This window comes from Heterocephalus glaber, unplaced genomic scaffold (assembly GCF_053883595.1).
Source record: "Heterocephalus glaber isolate CG9 unplaced genomic scaffold, H.glaber_assembly_v1.0 deba00001571, whole genome shotgun sequence".
NCBI classification, from domain to species: domain Eukaryota; kingdom Metazoa; phylum Chordata; class Mammalia; order Rodentia; family Bathyergidae; genus Heterocephalus; species Heterocephalus glaber.
This window is the reverse complement of record NW_028258356.1, coordinates 8511691-8531293: the sequence shown is the minus strand read 5'-3', so window position 1 is coordinate 8531293 and position 19603 is coordinate 8511691. Positions and strand designations below refer to the sequence as shown.

At 37.4% G+C, this 19603-nt stretch overlaps 1 long non-coding RNA gene across 1 annotated transcript; it reads right to left on the bottom strand.

The window, feature by feature from the left end:
- Positions 1 to 6632: 6632 nt before the first annotated feature.
- LOC147823674 (uncharacterized) lies at positions 6633 to 12741 on the bottom strand. Its single transcript, XR_015443480.1, has 3 exons — positions 12195 to 12741; positions 10971 to 11071; positions 6633 to 6760 (listed from the first exon to the last, which is right to left on the bottom strand). It is a non-coding gene; the product is annotated as an uncharacterized LOC147823674 (long non-coding RNA).
- Between the last annotated feature and the right edge of the window lie 6862 nt (positions 12742 to 19603).

The window sequence follows — 19603 nt, the reverse complement described above, 5'->3', positions numbered from 1 at the left end:
TCCCCGCCCCGCGCCGCCGCCGAGCAGCCCGCGGCCGCCGAGCTCTCCGCGCGCAGCCGGAGCGAAAGCGCGAGCTCGCGGTGCCAGCCGGCCTGGGCGGAGAGAGGCGCTGTTTCCCAGCCGCACAGCTGGAATTTAAAGAGACAGACGCGCCGCCGGGTTTGGGGCCCCGGCCCTGGAGGGGAGCCCGCCCCGCCGCCGGACGCCCACGGTCTGCTCCCCGGCAGAAAGCACCCAGAGGGTCCCCGCGAGAAGTTTCCTGGGCGACAGTGCGAGGAGCGTGAGGACCAGCCTCAGCCTCCCCTCGAGAAGGCAAACTGCAGACTGCAAGGAGAGAGTAAGAGAAAAGGGATTTTTTTCCCTCCCTTGGAGACTGGGGGGAAATGATTTGTATGCTCAACAAGTCACACACCTATTTTCGGCCGCTCTCGTTTCCGTTCCTGTGCACTGACTTTTTTCATTGAAAGCGCATAGGCAAAGAGGGTTCACTCTTGGTTTTATGTCAGACGCTAAGCAGAGATGCGTGGGTTTGGGAGAGGGTGGTGGCAGAAAGATATAGCTGTCAAATATCTTGGGAAAAAAAATTTTTCTTCCTTTCTCAGCCAACCAAGCATCTCCTCTTCTCTTTCCTCCTAGCTCTGGAAATACAAGATTAAACGTACATTCCAACCTCTCCTCCAGCATCTTCTGCGAGATCCCCAGCAACTAGGAACACAGGTCTGCCTCTGTGGCTGAGAAGCAGCAAAACCTAGCAGGAGGAAGAATCCAGTCCAGCCCATTTCTATTCCTGGCTGAACCGTGACCACGTCTTCCACGGCTGGCTGTCACCGTTAAGACTCCCTCCTATCTTGTTCCAAACAGAAGGTGCTGGCCAGTTCACATGGTTTGATGCCTATTTGTGGAACCAAAGAAATTGTAATTCTGTTGCTCGTTTTGCCATTCGAACCATTCCCTTTCACTGCTTTACATACCACAGACTCTTTGTGATACCAGTTCAACCCAAGTTTCCCCCCGGAAGGAGAAGCGATAAAGAGACTCTCCTTGAATTGTCTAGGTCAGTGGCGAGGAACCTATGGTACCTGTGCCTCAGCGGGCTGTTTGTATTGTTGAAAGCTCTGAAAGGCTCACCATCCATGGTCTAGGCCAACCGAACTACTCCACGAAGCTGCTCTTGCCAAGCGCAGTAGACATCCTGCAAACTGGCCAGCTAGCAAGCAAGATTCATATTACTCCTCTTTCTATCTTAGACTTTTTAAATTTTATGAACCCTGAACTTGGCAAAGAGGCCACATTCTCACTCCAGTGTATTAAGTTTCTTTGCTATATCTCCCCACCCATTTACCTCTCCCAAGCAGCTTCTATCCCTCTTACCTTACCTCCAGAGGAGCTTTCAAAGCAAACAAGTAATATTAACCTAATTGGAAATCTTTTCATAGTTCCCCAGTTCCAGTTCCGCTAGGTAAATGTCCAGGGTTTTTATTGCGGTGTAGAGCCTGTCTTAAAATGGTATCTTAACAAAAACAGTCTTATCTTTAAAATGGCTGGGTCTATAATTTATAAAGAACAGAAATTCATTTCTCACAGTTCCCAATTTCAAAGTGCTTCAGGCTTGCTTTCTGGAGACAAGACTGGGTTCTTGTCCTAAGACAGTGTTTTGGATGTTGAGGTCTCTCACAGTAAAGGACTAAACTCTCTGGGAAGCCCCTTTATAGAGGCCCTAATTCCATCCACAAACCCTCGTGATCTAATCAGCTGCTAAAAGTACCACCTGTTTATAGTATTGCATTGTAGATTGTTTCAACGTGAATTGGAAGGGACACACATAACTCATACCACAGCAGCGTTTCTCAAAGTTTAACCTGCATCACAAAAGCCTGCACAACTGTTTAAACAGAGGTTTATAGACCTCATGCCCAGCGTTTTTCATGCAGTGGATCTAGGACAATACATAACAATTTTAATTTCTTTGGTTGTGTGCTTGAGGGGGCAGGTACTAGGTATTAATCCAGGGACTTTGAGCCCCAGCGTGTTTTTTTTTTTTTCTTAATTTGAAACAGTCTCCGTAAGTCTCTAAGTTTGACTAAACTGGGCTAGAACTTGTGGTCCTCCTGCTTCAGCCTTCCAAAGTGCTGAGATTACAGGCACGTGCCACTATGCCCAACAAGAACTGGTATTTCTAACAAGATCCCAGATAATTCTCATGCTGCTGGTCTGGGAACCCTACTTTGACAAAATGTAGCATACATCTTTTGAGATTTGCCTACTTCATCTCACACCTGCCTAACAGTTCCCAGGCAGATCAAATTTACTAACCAATGGCATGCTTCTTCATATAGCACACACTCACCCACTCACAGTCTCTTACATTTACTATTTGCTATTCCCTGGCAGGAATTCTCCGCATCTACAACTCCTCCCCATGCCCCGCCCACCACCGCCACAGTCTCTAACTCATACTCAACCCTAAGACAGCTCTTTTAAGATGTTTCCCCAAAATACCCAGGTCTCACACCTGGTGCCACCTGTCTGTGGTGATTCTGTAGTCACTTTTCACACTTCAGGTAGAATAACTGCATGATTATTTGTCCACTAAACTGCGTGTGCTAAGGGCAGGATGCTAGGTTATTTATCCTTGTATCCTCAAGTACCTAGCACATTGGCTGACAGGTCCTATCAGTGCAAAAACAATCTTGATAATACAGGTAGGAATAAGGAAGGAGAGGAAAAGAGAAAGGAAGAGGAAAGGAGAGGACCATGATGATGATCAAAAATAAAGTCTGTAATAATATTAGAAGGACAAAGGGAATGAAGAGAACTAATATTTCTGAACTCCTAGTATGTATCAGGAATAATATATACTAGGTTAAATGTTTTGGACATTACCTCATCTGTTCCTCCAAACAACCTTAAAAGATAAATATAAAAGATAAGTATCTTTCCCAGTGTCACACATCTGTTTGTAGGCTGTTGTAGCGCTAAGGGAGATGCTGTACTTTATTATAAACACTACAAAAGCAGGTTTCTACAGTTGTACAGAAGTCTTGTGGGACTATTAATACTGATTAGGGTTTTATTACTTTGATAAATATCACTTGAGCTCCCCACCTCCAAAGGGGTCTGACCCCAGCCTAGGTCAGGGGCCTCTAGTAGCTTAATGGATGCTTTTCTGACTCAAAAGTCCAGTGCACTGCTGCATAGTCTTCTGATGTGTGGGGCACTGTGGGCTGCTGGCTGGAATTTCTGTGCATTCTTGCTCTACCTGTGTTCCAGGTCTTCATTGCTCCATAAATTAACCAAACCAGACAGGTAAACATCTCTTATAGTGATGGGGCCAAAGTCCTTTGTTTGTCTACATTTCTGCTATGCTACATTTTACTGTAACAGAGATTACCATTAACTGGGACAAATGCGAACATAAATTAAACGTAGGATAAATGAAATTATTTGTGCTCCCTCTGGAAATTTATTCAAACAAAAAATACTTCTAAACAAAACTGAATTTATTTGAAAGTAAATGGATTCTACAGCCATTTAGGATAAGGCTTTAACTCAAAATTTAGCTAATTTACTATAAAGATACCAACACTCATTATTGAAATGCATTCGGTATAAACTTGGAACCTGTCATAACACTGTAGAATAAACCAGTGCAAGAATATTTGTTTTCCTTGAATGCTGTATCCTTTATATAGAATTTTATGAAAACATGAAAATCTTACAGTTGCAAAATGTCTTTAGGGCAGTGGTTTTTAACTTTAGCTTCATGTTAAAATCACTTGAGGAACTTTCAAAAATCTCAATGCCCAGGATGTGGCTAAAACCAATTATATCAGAACCACTAGGAATTGAAATTTAGGCATGAAGGCTTTTAAAGCCTGCTAGGTGATTCTAATGGGAAACCAGACAGAGGACCATTTTTTCTTATTTCTTTTAGAGGTGTGAGGAGGGGCTGGGGGTCAAATCCAGGACCTTCACAATGAACCCAGCACTTTTTAAAAATAATTTTTTTTACCTTAAGAGAAGATCTTACTAAGTCACAAAGTTTTCCCAGGCTGGGCTCAAATTTGCAATCCTCCTGCCCCAGCCTCATAAAATCCTGGGATTACAGGAGTGCTCCATCATGCCAGGATAGGACCACTTCTTTTAAGATGATTGTCAGTGGAATTCACACCTGGCTTCTTATTAGAATCAACTGGGAGATTTTAAAGGCCCTCATGCCCACAGTCACATACAAAGATTCTGATTTATTTGGTCTGGAGTGGTGCACTGTCCTCTTTATTCTTAAAATCGACCCTAGGTTGAGGCAAAGTCAAAACTCACCATCTTAGACCAGTGTTTCTCAGAAGTCCCCAGAACAGGAGAATGCACATCACTCTGGAAGACATATATCCTCTTTTCTGCTCCAGATCTCCAAAATGAAAATTCTGCGGTTGGAGTCCAGCAACCTGCCTTTCAACAAGTCTTCCTAATGATTCTGATGCATTGATATGAGAACTACTGGACAACAAAGAATTAGTGACATTGTTCTCCTTCGGAATTGAGAAACCTGCATTCATCTTCAGCAGACATCAGTCGAGCTCCTACTACAGAAGTTCTAACAGGCACTGCGAGCATGTTCGTGCTGCTGATGCCTGCATGGTCAGAACTTTGGCTGGAGAGCCATTCTCCCATGGTGTGCCAAGCCCTGCAATTAAATATTAAGGATTTAAGAATTGTTTGGTTCTGTTTCCAAAAGGAATCTAATACAAAACGAATGTATTGTGGCTCATCAAGAAAATGGCTTATAAGAAAACTCTTATACCTAACTTCTCAAAATAGAAAGTTAAAGGAGGACTGTGTGATATATATATATCTGCCCTACTCTGATTTAAGAAGTTGGAGAAAACATTGGCATTAGGAACTAAAAGCTCAGAGCACCTTAATTATGAATATAGTTGTGAAGATCTCTTTTACTGAACTAGACTGCAGGAAAACCTCAGTAAAAAGAGATGATCCCTTTTTCCGCAAACTAAACCACCAAATCCATGCAGAAGGAAAGAGCTCATCAAACTGTGCCCTTTCTGGCTACTCATGGGAGCTCGACCTGTCTTCCAAAGTAGCTATGCTGGTTTCTTTAATTCCTTTAAGAGAAAGAAATATCTGGTTATTTTCAAAAGGCAAATGCTGTTGTTCTTGGTGATTTGGTGTGAGCATAACTATGTAAACCCTGTCCATCCTAAGTTACAAATGTTAAAAGGACCTCTGATTCCCACACCCCAGGCTTCATTCCAGGGAAACAAGCACAGAACCCAGATCACTGAAAGGAAGCACTGTGTCACTAATCTTTTCCTCTAGTCAGGCAGCCAAAGAAAACCCCTAACCAGAGCACTCACAGGAAGACACCCTGGACCATGAAATCTCCTTTCATCCTTTTGAATTGATTTCAGGCTACTAACCTGGATCCTTGAAGGAGGATCTTTTGGGGATAAGCTCTTTTTTTATAGTCTGAGACCCTGCCTCTACTTGGCAATTGCTTTTGAAAAGTTCTGAAATGGACTGCTAAACTGCATTTTCTTCCTCAGACTTCTTTGAAATCAATGGGATTTCTCTACTTTAATAGATGAGAGCTCCAGGGAATAGGTCCTAAAAGAAGTCTGAGTTGCCAGCCAAAAAACATCAGGTGCTAAGTTGCTGACAAGAAAAAAAGGATTTTGAAGAGTGATCTACCAGCATGTGTTTGCCTGTGCTTTTTCAAATAGCCATGATGTTAATTACTGCATCAGCTACTGAACTACTTGCTCTAGAATGTTTGAAAGTTTGAATGAAGTCTCCTTCTACCAAAGATAGAGGAAATAATAGTCATCACCAATCTGCAAAATATCACCTAGATTTCTTTTTTTAGGCATAGCCACTTAAATAAGCAATGTAGCACCCAGAAATGTAATTAAGCTGCTTAGGTGAACAGAGAACAGCAGTAAATGGCCTTTTAAAAATGTCAATTCTGAAGGGAGAATGTGAAGGGAACAAAAAGTAGATAAATATGATGAAAAGAAATGGCATGTAAAAGTAATTGAGAGGAAAGTTGGTGTAAGGAGCAAGGGGGATTTCATCTGGAGAGTACCCATTACAGGCGGACATGTGGGGCTGTTTTGCTATGGAGCTGATCTTGGAAAAAACAATGAAAAGTTAAATCTTCCAATCAGATGGCTCTTTAAGAACAGAATGCTACCTGAATTTGAAACTAACAATGAGGTTACAAAAGAGGAAATTATTGTCCTTAGCTGAATTTACACTGAAAGTACTACAAAGTATAAGTAAATTCTTCTATGGGAATAAGTTTTTTTATATAAGTATACATATACATGTATCTATTTGTACACGTATTTGGAGATATCAGATCCAAATATGACAAAATGTTAAGAAATGTATACATGTGCAGATAATTGTAATAGAGCTGCAACATTTATGCATGTTTGAAATATTTTCAAAGTAAAAAGTTTAATAACAATGCTACAAAGTTACTTATCCGAAGGCAGAGTATAATATGAATTTAAAATGAAAGTCTCAGACATATGTTTTAGTTTATGCTAAAACCATTTCTATAGGGTTTTTCTTCTCTTATATCACAATTGTTGTCATTAGAGATGTTCCTTGTACCTTTTAACACATCATACATTCCAATTAATGAAGCACAGGGGTTTGGACCATGGTGATTGTTTTAGTATTCTGCAAATTGATTTCCAGGCCATTCCAGCTCCCTCTTGTTGATAGCCTTGGTAAGCTAGAAAGAAAAATGAGCAAGATTAGCCAACTGTGATTCCTGTATGTGTTCATCAGTGCTCAGAATCACATTTTTCTCTCTCTCTCCCAAAAGCTTCATTATGTCCCTTATTGTTGGTCTAGATAGCACAGCACCAAGACTATAAGGACAAGTTTAAGTTTAAGCAGGTGAATAAATTCTTAATAGATACACAGTTAAACACCAGTACTTGCCCATTTATTTTATGTATTTTGAACTATGACAGTAGACATATAAACTTGTAGGAAATGAAGAGTGCACACAACCCCTGAAACTGCAGCATATCCAGTATTAGTGTATTTTTCCATCATTAAATCAACATTACCTATTGTTTTTCATGAAGTTTTTGATCCATAAAAATGCTTTTTCTTCTGCTTAATTTACTTGGATGCTGATCACACTAATCTGTGCTACAGTCTAAAAATCCCTGCAATAATCTCACCCCCAAACTCAAACTCGTTATGAAATAAGAGAAAATTGTCACCTGACTTACACTTATGGGTTAGAATCCCTATGCAGACACACATGCAATAAATAAAAATAGAATCAAGTTAAGTACTGTGTACTTTTATTTGATTTCTTCAAGACAAATGCACTGTTTCTGTTAGAACAACACTGATTTTCTAATGGAGTGAAAAACAATTTTTGTTTCTAGAAGTTAGTCAACCCTTACTTGTACAGATTTCTTACCGTTTGGGGACAATGAACAAACACAAAAGAATTAGCATGAAAATAAAATAGAACAGATAGCAATATTTTTCTCACATGCCCAAGGATATAGAGAAAAGGTAACAGAAAAATTTCATCACTTCTTGCTACACATTGACAGTGCAAATCAAGATTCAAGAGGTGCTTGCTTGGTGGAAGAGAAGGACGTTCCACTTTCTTTCCAGGAGGGAAAAAAAAGATTCAGGAAGGGGAAATTCTGTTTACATCCCTTGATATTATAGGGAGAGGAATTATACATCGAATTGTCCTTAGCAGTGGATACAGGCCATATTCTCAAGGGACACTCAATAAATATACAATGTCATGGTGGAAAGCTAGGCCAATCCCTTAGAAATTCAGCCTCTTAGAAAGTCTACTTGAATATGTGGGAAGTTCAGAAACATTAGAGTTTTGCTCCTCAAATCAATGTATTTGTAAAATTTCTCTCCTCTAAAGGGAATCTTGTTTATTTCTATGTATCCATGGTTATATTTCCTAAACTGGAAGTTATATGAAACAAAGACAAAAGGAACACCCTGAGCTTTGCAGTGACTAAAGGTGGTAGGCACCAGTGAAGTTTTACTCATTTTTATTCCCTGATAACAGAAGAGTACTTTTTCATACCAAGGGACTGGTTAGGGTCACTCTGAGTAGGAACTGCATTGCTTCCATCTATGGGTTACAAGTTTCTTCTAATGCCTTTGCCAAGGTGCCTCTAGGAACTAAAAAGCCAACACAGACTATTGATTTGGTTACTCACAGAATGCCACCTGAATCATAGCTACTGGGAATTCAAATATAGCAAAGTCGACATAATTTGTGGATAGTGGGCAAATACCACACATAAACCTGAGGTAAAATGTTTAAAACTACCAGGAAGGTATCTTTCTTTCTTTCCATATCCTCACCCATTCTAAAGCTATCATCATATACATCCCAAAATACTCAAGCTACTTATTACGTTTCATGTAATATATGTGTGTATTATACATTTTAATCTATACTGTCTCAGTTATTCCATGAAAAATTTTTAAACCTCAAAGTTCCTAATATATTAAAATGTACGTGTTAAATATCAGTCTATATATTTGATGAGCTGCCATATTTCCAATCTATATGTGTTATTAAAATCCTCTATTTAAATTCTTCCTTATAGATACCTAAATAGTATCAAAAGCACAAGCATGTGCATATGAGTGTGTATATATTTTAATTTGATTTCCTACTCTCAAAAAAATCTCAAGCATTTTGTTTGTTAAATGGAGAATATTATTTAGCTTAAGACCCCAACTCTCACAACAATGTTTCATTTCAAAACCCCTGACATTGTATTCACTGTATAATTCTTATGGATAAATATTGATTCCAGCCACAATTTGCAATCTGAGATACTGGAAAGATGGATAGGGACCGAGTCACATGATATGAAATGCAGAGTCATATCTCAGCTTCTGTAATAACTGTCACATGAGAGCAAATGTGCAATGCTAATGTCTGCCTCCTTGATGTTTTGCAGACTAGGAGGTTTTCCTAGCAATGGATAAACTTGTTGAAGTCATAAGCACTTAGGAAGCCAGTTTTACTCCTAGCTTTATCAGGATTGTTACTAAAAAGAGGACACTTATTACTTCAGTCAAACAACTATGTTTGTTCCATATTAATATCAGTTACCATTAATTAACCTGCATATCAGAGTTTATTTCGGTCACCCACCTTTAGTTGTACACAATATCCAGCTGGAATGTTGAATGCTAGTGCTGGTAAAGATAAATGATTATATACTTTCCATGAAAATAGATCTGAAAACATTTATATAAGAGCCATTTATTTTCCACTAATGCTACCAAGTAGGATATGTGTGGAGAATGCCCAAAGAATGTTTTATTAATTTAAAGGTAAAGTAAAATTGAATAAAAATTGCATAGAGAATGAGGCAGAGATGAGAAAATATATGGTTCTTCCAGCATCTCTCCTGAACCATGAGACCCTTAAGAAATAATGAGATTTTCACGAGGAAAAGGTTAAAGTTACTACAGACACATATTTGTTCCACTGAAGCAAGGGCAACCCTTGGCAAAGTGCATATTTTGAAACATAACTATCCACAAAATTTACTCAGGAGCATATGACTTCCTTCGAGAGTTTTAAGAGATGACTCAATCAATCCATTCATTAGAGGGCTGGGGATTTAGCTCAGTGGTTCCAGTGCCTGCCTTGCAAGGGCAAGGACCCGAGTTTGATCCTCAGTACCAAAAAAAAAAAAATTTACATTAGAAAACTGAGGCCTAAAGTCTATAGTCAAGATTTATGATCAATTTATTTCTTTTTTCCTCTGCCTTTCTACAGGCTGCTACATCCTGATATCTGTGGGAGGTTTCCAGAGTTCTGAAAAGCGTTTATAACATGTAATTTCTATAGAATGTGTATCTTTTGAAATCCTTTCAAATTCTTTAAAAGGAACTTTCTGTGAGGATGTATTCTACTCATACCAGCTAACTATGTCTGTGTCCAATAAGCCAATTTTATACAAATAAGTTTGGAAAAATTGTCAATAATTTTGTGATTTGTAAATTTTCAAGATCATATATAATAATCAAAGCAATAATACATATTCTCCCTAGCCTGATTCACAAAGCCTACTTGGATTTATAATGACTTTCATAGAGCAAAGATTATTGCTCTTTTTTGGGGGATCGGCAATTTAATAATTCAAACAAGCATTGTCTTCAATATACTTTATAATTTGCTTAAAACATTTGCTTGTTGCCAAACTGTACATTTGAAGGTATCTCAGAAGTTCTCATGTGATAGGCTTGATAGAAGGCATTTCTTAAGAATAAATAATCAGGGCTGGGGATTTAGCTCAGTGGTTTCGCCGCCTGCTGCGCAAGTGCAAGGACCTGAGTTCGATCTCTGGTACCAAAAAAAAAAAAAAGAATAAATAATCAATCAGCATGCTTATTGTTGATCTACTTTATACAGGGTACTGTCATCCCACTACCACAGGTTTATGAAATTTACAGAGAGCCATACCTGCACTAAGAAATGTGTTTTGTCTGCCTGGGATGACAGCATATGAGAACCAAAAAAAAAAAATCAAAGGTATTACAGAGGATATATACTTCAAAATGAAGAGTTTGTCATTAAGAACAGCCTATTTTACAAACCTTAGTTTGGACTTAGAAGGCAGTGGGGTTAAACTGAATTAGACACTTTTATTTAGGCCTTACAGAGTCTTGATACTCAAAATGAGGCCCAGAGGACCAGCAGTACATGTGTTATCTGGAGTATGATTAGAAATACAGGGTCAGGGTTTGCTCAGTGGTGCCACTGCCTGCCTCACAAGTGCAAGGTTCTGAGTTTGATCCCCAGTACCAAAAAAAAAAAGAAAGAAAAGAAAAGAAATACAGTTTCAGGCCCCAATCCACACCTATGAATAAGAATCTTGATGTTTACCAGTCCACAAGATCATTCACATACTTACTATATTTGGGACTGGGCCAGGGATTTAGCTCAGTGGTGCTGTGCCTGCCTCACTATATTTGAGACTGTATTGTTGTAGAGGAAGTAATTCTTGATCTGGTGCTGAAAGAATAAAAAAGATAAAATTAAAGTCAGAAGTAGAGGACAGGATAATAAAGGCCTTGAAGGTTCAGCTACATTCATTTTCGTGTTAGCAACAATCAAGTGTATCATGGACTAGAGGAGAGATATGTGGGGAACAAAGTCACCAAACAGGAAAACATAACCTAAGGAAGTCACACCCTATGTTTTGGAGTTGTCCCTGCAAGTTCCTTTCTCCTCAAAGAAAAAGAGCTAAAGCAAAATTCTTGCACGCACCCAAAGGAAAGAGAAGCTAGTCTGGCTAATCAGAATCTGAGATTCATTGAGCTATGCCTTGCAAATGGCCCCAATTTTGTTCCTCAAAATCATAATTAGCCTGCCTTCTGCCTCTCTAGAGAACTGTCCTATTCCTGTTTCTGTGGAACAAGCACATCAAAGCAGACTTTGTATATCCCATTCACTGGAGCCAGGGGTGGAGGAAACCTACATCCTCCTCTTGGCTTTAGATAAATATGGACCTATGAGGTAGCCTTCTGTCCTGGTTGGAAAGCTAATTAGTCAAGTAGATTCAAAATTCACAAGTTTTGGGGGAGGGGGAGGTGTTTTTGGTTTTGAGGTTTCCTTTGTTTCAGTACTGGATTGAACCCAGGCTTTGCACAGAGCTACATCTTTAGCCCTTTATTTTTTAGTTTTAGTCTTTATTTTGTATTTATTTTGAGACAGGTTCTCACTTAGCTGCTATGTTTTCCACACTAGGCTCACACTTGGGATCCTCCTGCCTCAGTCTCTCAGAGTGTTGAATTTGCACGTGTGCACCACCACATCCAACTTGGGTTTTTTTGTTTTATTTTAGTTTTTATCTGAGGACCCAAGTTCCAAGACTTGATTCTTTATGGAAGGTAGGAGGCCCCTCCTTGACCCAAGACTCCAGAATTCGGGATTTATAGGGGGGATAAACATATAATATATCACCCAAAGTAGGACATCTTTGAGGGGAAAAAAAACTATTCTAAATACATCAGTATAATAGTTGTAAACTACAACTGTACTGAGAAAATCAGCATTGTTCTATAGAGCGTGCTTGCCTATGAACCTGGTATAGAATGCTCCAAACATTCAGAATGTAAATGCAATCAAATCTCACTTTTCCCAATATCTCTTGAGCTCTTAATTTCTGTAGAAGGTAGCAACCATGTGTCTTCTTTAGAAAATCCCTTCCATTGGCCAAAACCTCGAGTGTCACATAGACCAACCAGCACACCCAGTCAGGGAGAACACTGAGTTCTCATGCACTGCTTCTTGTTGCTTCGTGGTTGGCACTGTTGAAGCTGGCTTTGACAAAATCAGAATGTCACTGCCAATGCAGGGGGAAAACATGGTTAAGCTAGAAACATATTCGACTTATTGTTTTATATCAAGATATAACACACTCTGCTTGTTTGAAGGCAGAGAAGACAAACCATATTAGGAGAGAGATTGGATAAGTTATGATAGAAACGAAGTGAGTACAATGGTAAATGTTGAAAAGTTGAAGATCTAGAACTAATTAGCAATTTTAGGTTATCTATGAAAGAACTAATTTAATTTAATTTAATTATACACAGAATGAGTATTTTTCTATATCAGCTCACCTTGTCTCTTTGCCCTTTGCTTTTATGGCTTTACATTCTTAAAAACAAAGGGTTTTTTTTAATTCCATTACACCCTTGTGAACAGTTAACTAATTTTACAAAGAAATATAAAATTTGAGTAATCAGGCTAATTGTTAATCCATTCCTAAATTTATAAATTAATTTTTTAAAACTCACCAGGAAATTTCAAATCTTATCTAAAGAGAAACTGGATATTATTCAAATACTGTATTTCAATAAAAATTTTAGAAAGTTTTATCTCACAAAAGTAATACTTTATACCCTTTCCCAAATCATCTTCCTTCATGAAGATTTAAGAAGTATACAAATGTATCTGTGAAATGGAACAACTGTCTCAATGCTATTTCTTCATTTCTCACATAACTGAGCTCTTCCAAATAGCATTATTACAGGCAATATTTCAAAATGGCGGTTCATTTCCTATATGCAGAGTAAAATGTTGTCTTACCGAAACCAAAAAGAAAGTACCCAGAGGTCTTCTCCATTCCTCTAAGCACTGCAGCACAATTGTCTAGGATTAAGATCCAGACTCAGCTGCATCAGCTGCTCTCTTGACATCTCTTGGCTAAACTCCCATGTCTAAATGTCCCTTGGGCAAGATAAAATTTCACCATGATAGGATATCAATTTCTCTCACAATTAAATCCAATCCTAGACATGCAGATACAGTAGCAACTTCATCTCTACCCAACAGCTAGCCCCTTTTGGGTAATGACTACTGAGTAGAGTTATTTCCTCAGAAACAAGAAGCAGAGACTGTCAAATGAATCAGCAATGGCTATTTCCCCACTGCACTCAGAAAGGAGGCAAGAGGCCTGAGAAGAAAAAAAGCAACAATGCTTGATGGCTTTGCCACATAAAATAAAAACATAAGCAAAATTCAGCAACAACAACAAAAAGCAGACAACCTACTCTGATTTAGGTAATAGAAACTGTTCTAAAATAATTGAAAAAAACAAAATTGTTGAGCCAGTGACAATATTTATTAAATTTAAATTCAAACTGACTTCTCTGACTGAAAAGGTAAAAATATATGTGAATGAATAATTGTAAGTGTATTTCAAAAGAAATACCCTATAGCCATTTTATAAGTTTCTTGAGTCTCATGAACTATTGGTGTATGCAGACCAACTTTGAAAATAACAGAACACTTTATAAATATTATTCTTTGCAATAAAGCATCTAAAACTATTGTTATTAAATGTTTGCTACTGTCAGACACAGTATACCATAGACCAGTTGTGCAATCCACTCTATATAAACATTAAAATGTTTGTAGGTGCTTACAGTGATATCCACAAGGTTTATGTGTAACATAGATTACAGAAATCTTTGTTATTCAGACTTTGGTAAATCTAAAATTTTGTAGGAATATAAATTCCAAAGATACGTAACATTTTCTTGTCATTACAAAATTATTCACCAAATGTTATGCAAAATTCTAAAAAAACCTTTGTTACATCTCTCTATTGTGTCTCTCCTGAAGTATTAATATCACATAATTATAAGGTTCTTTTCTACTCTTGTAATACAAATTATATAGGCAAAGACTTCAAAATATTCTAAAGAAGTACTTCTCAAATGTAATGTGCATACAGATCACCTAGAAATGTGAATTCTGATTCAGTAGGTCTGAGGTAGGGCCTGAGAACCTGAGATTCTGTGTTTCTAATAAGCTCCTAGGTGATTTGCTCCTGATCCAAGGCCACTCTGCGAAACAAAAGTCTAAAAAGGCTTGTCAAGGTGTATACATATATATAGTACATATTTTTAATTTAAATCATTATTTCCTATATATTTCTATCGTATATTCAGTATATATTTGATTAGTATATAAGTAAACATTTAGATGATATATAAGCATTATTTATTATATGCATGATAGAGATAGTTGCTATGTGATAGAGGATAGATAGATGACAGATAGATAGATAGATAGATAGATATAGATGATAGCTAGATGATACTCATGAGACTGAAGACTGAGAGGTCTCAGCAAGCTACAGTTCTAGCTCAAAAGCTGGCAAGCTGGAGACCCAAGAAAAGGATGTTTAGGTTCAAGTCCAAAGGCAAAAAAAACTAGTAACCTCCAATTGACTGCACAAGAATCACAGATATTAGACAAGAAAATTGCTTATTTGGTCTACCAATTCAAATGTTAATCTTACTCACAAACACCCTTCTATTCATACCAAAACCAAACATCTGGCCCTGTCAAGTTGCCACAAAAAACTAACCATCACAGGTGCTATTGCTACTCCAATAAATATTTTTCTTATTTCTACCGACTAATAGTAAACTAATTAAAATAACTCCAAAGAATTTCCTTAAAATCCCTAGTTTATTGTGAGCCTGACTTGTAATTAGTTAAAAAGACAAGTAACGTTGATTATATAATATTTGTCATGGAAGTAATAGAAACAATTCCTCTTATTTAAAGACAAATATTTCTCTCAGAAATGCAGTTTCAAAAGTTAAAATAGGCCTCTATTGCATGTCTTTATTAAGGTTGTATCACAAATTGGTTTTATTTATACAAAATTAATTCATAAGGTAAGTTTATAGAAAAAAGTATTTTCAAATATATGTGTACAAGTTCATCTTGGTTTTCAACCTGACTTTATTAAAAGTCTCCTGGAGAGGTGGCTGGACTGTGAGAACACTAATCTCATCATACTACTGAGTTCATAGCTGAATGGGCTAGTGTGGCCTAGTGGGAGGAAGTGTGTCATGAGAGTGTGAACTTGAAGACTATTCCTGGGCCCCTTCCTCTTGGGTTCTTCCTTTGTCCACTGTTTTCTGGTTGCTATGATTTGAGTGGCTTTCCTCTTCCATGCCCTTCTGCCATATTTCTGCCTTGGAGCCAGCCAACCATGGACTGACACCTTTGAATGCATGAGCTAAAATCAACCTCTCCCCCTTTAAGTTAAGGATGCTGGTTATTTTGTCCCAGCAATAAGAAAGGTGACCAATATAATGTGTGAAAATTAATATTTTTTCTCTACCTTAAGACTTCTTAAAGTCTTAAATATTCTACTAATTAGCATCGCCACATGTTAATATATAGTTATACATCCTATGCGTTGTAAGAGAAAACTATATTTCATTGAATCTAAAATGTCATAATGTTAAAACATTACTTTAGGTTCTGCTAAATAGGAAGTAATGGTGCCAATTGAATGTGACACAATATTTTATTAGTTACTCATAATTTTTAAAATATTGACTGCATGCAACTTAGAGACTTACAGCTTAACTATATATCATGTGCATATATAAAAAGGAAAATATATTAAAGGTAAGTGATAGCAACATTAACAAAACTTCTTCCAATTCTGACTCTTCTAAATTACTTTTCAGTTGCAACTCATTGTCATTCTTAATACCTTTCTCTGTGTATCAGTGACACAATATTTCTTAACAATGTTTAATACTGTCTCGAGAATATTCTCCCAAGCCACTTATGCCTGTTCTGAAAGATTTGATGTTAGCACTTTCATGATCAGAAGATGCTAAAGAAATTTTCAGTGACCACTCAAAGACTCACATGGTCTATAAGTTGACTAAAATGTCCAGACACTGCCACTTTCTAGTCATGGGATCAGAAATAACTATATTCACCCATATGTAGGCAGATACAGCTACATTACACTTGCCAATAATTATGTAAAATTTATCTTGAATTTAGATACATCTAAACTTAAAACACACACACACACACACACACACACACACACACACTTTACCTTAGGAGCAATGGAAATAGTCTTCTAAAAAAGAACCCTTGACTTTTTAAATAACTATCATAAGGAACTAGTATTTCCTGAACCCCATTTTTTGAAAAACTTCTTTAAAATTTGTCTGCCAAAGAATTTCTTGCCTTTCAGTCTCATATAAATATTCACTTTTCCTGATACACCTCAGTATTTACTATCATAACCTTAGTCTAATGTGCTAGGGTTCACAGACATTTCATAGTGGCATAAGGAAGAGAAACATCTGAATTCTAATCATAGCTTTGCATTTGCTGTCTAAGTTCACTTGTTCCTCTGAGCCTCAGTAGACTCCTAAGTCAAATGAAAATAACATTTGCTCTACTTAAGCTCATAGTGCTCCTATAATAATCATTAGAAAAATATATACATACCAAAAATTACTTTTAAACCTGTATATTGCTATCTGTGCTTTTATTAGATACATTACTTTAAAATTCCAACTCTTCATTTGGCATTGGTTTTTTTATTTATCTGACATAAACTATAAGCTCCCCAGAGAAACTTTATGAATACTTTGAGTGTTATCTTTGCCAGTGAAAAACGCCATTAAACAGTAATAGTCATGAAATTTCCAAGAACTGTTTTATTTGAGATAATAACCATAAAAGTATAAAAGTGACTCCCTTGTGGCTCAGCGAATGCAATCATTGTGGACTTCCTACAATATTAATTAAAAATCAAAGGTTTGCTTTTGTTCGCACCAAAGAAATATAAGAATAATAATCATGAAAGCCTCTTTGTTACTATTAACAATTTTTAAAGTATAAAATTCTTTGGTCAGTATTATCTTGTTGGAAATGTATACACCCTGGCAGGTACTAGCGTCACTGTGCTTGACAGATGAGAAAACTAAAGCTGCAAGAGTTTTACTGCCCAGGATAAGTAGTCTGGCTCATAAATTCAGGGCAGAGCTAAGATTTAATCTCACAATGCTGAGCTTTCTCATGCACTAGACTTTCTCAATCTCAGCACTATTGACAGTGTAGATTAATAATTCTGTGTTTGGGAGGGGACTGCCCTGTTCATGAAGAATGTTTAATAACATCCCCTGAACCTACTTACAGTTGCCAATAGCACCTGCCCCAGAGACAACAAAAGTGTATCTGGGCATATTGTGAAATATCTCTGGGTGGGGGTCAAATTGCCTCCAGTTTATCATTTCACCTTTACACTGGTACTTACATAATTTTTCATATAATTTTCACATGCTTAATCATATTATTTAAGGTCAAATAACAATGATTACTTAGAATCAGAGTGCATTAGTTTCCTGGGGCTGCCGTAACAAATTACCACAGACTTCATGGCTTAAAACACAAGATATAATCTCTCACAGCATGGAGGTCAGAGTCTGAAATCAAGGTGTCAGCAGGGCCTCTTCCAGACCCTGGTAGCTCCAGAAGTTCCTTGGCTTGTGGCTGCATAATTGTAGTCCATGCCTCCATCTTCACAATGCCTTCTCTCCTGTGTCCTCTTTGGTTTCTTACGAGAAACTTATTGGACTTAGGGACCAATCTCATCTCACACAGTCTCATTCACAAGTTCTGGATGGAGGTATCTTTCAGGTGGCCATCACTGAACTCAGCACAAAGATTGTAATTTTTTTCTAAGAATTCAAAATACCTTCTGGATAATTTATCATTTCATTAGTATCATAACTACTCTGGGATATAGAGATGAATGAGTAATAAAATAGGGACAAAGAAAGTAAGAGCAAATTTTTTAAAAGCAATGAGTCACAGATTTATTAAAACCTTATAAACAATGAGTCTGTCACATTATGGTTAAAAGAACTAGTTGAATTGCCTTATACTTTATGAACCACAAAATTTACAGTGAGTTCTGATGAAAAATTGAAAAGCAAAAGTTAACACACCTGAATTTTCAGATTTGTGTGTATGTGTGTGCATATGAACATACATGTGGATGCATGTGTGTACATGTGTGTTTTAATCAACTGTAGTCTTCTAAAATCAAGACTTTCTAGAACTAAGTAAAAGAAAACAAACATGGAACTCCATGAAGTCATTTAGTACAGTTGCTTTCCAATGCATAAGTATCCCTTAAAAATTCATTTCTCTGAAGTCTGAGTGCTGTGTGTTAATTTTTTTTAAATCTGTGGTTAAAGAGCCATGAATAGAAATACAGAGAATTAGCTTTTATCATGCACAATATCTATCACATTCTTATACATGGGGATTGGTTCACAAAAAGCTAGGAGATCATGCTCATTTAACAGAGCTTGGTCACAGAGAAATGGTCTGTTGATTTCCCCAAAATATTACATTTTTTGATACCTCTGCATTTCATTCTAAGTGATGCTGACATTTTAACCAGAGCATCCAGTAAGTTATGAATCACCAGCAGACATCAAATGACTCAGTTATAGAATTACAGCCATCATTTGTATAAAAAGTCTTTTTAAATATAATGTATCATGACTGAACAATCCCCTCTTGACTTCTCTTGAAGTAGTCATACTCTCTCTCCTGAAGGTTAGCACGAACATGTCCACTCATTCATTTACAACTGTACGCTGTATTCACCAAATTATATCCTCATTATATCTTTTATTGCATGCCCTACATCTTATTTGAATATTTATTTAAAAATAACACATTCAAGGCTGCTATCAAGAAATCAACAAATAACAAATGCTGGCAGGGGTGTGGGGAGAAAGGAATCCTTCCCCTTTGCTGGTGGGAGCGCAGGCTGGTGCAACCACTGTGGAAGTCAGTATGGAGATATCTCAAAGAACTAGGACTAGAGGTCCCATTTGACCCAGCTATTCCCCTGCTGGGTATCTTCCCCAAAGAGTTAAAAGACTCATACCACAGCGATATATGTGCACCCATGTTCATAGCAGCTCAGTGTGTAATAACTAAAGCTTGGCAGCAGCTCAAGTGCCCATCAACTGGAAACTGGATAAAGAAAATGTGGGGGGTTTTTATAAAATGGAGTACTACTCAGCTATAAAGAATGAAAAACTAGAGTCATTTATAGCTAAATGAATGCATATCAAGGCCATACTCTTAAGTGAAATAAATAGGACACACATGTGTAATACCGAATAGTTTCTCTAGTGTGAGAAACTGAAAGTGTAAATAAGGATGGAAAATGATTAA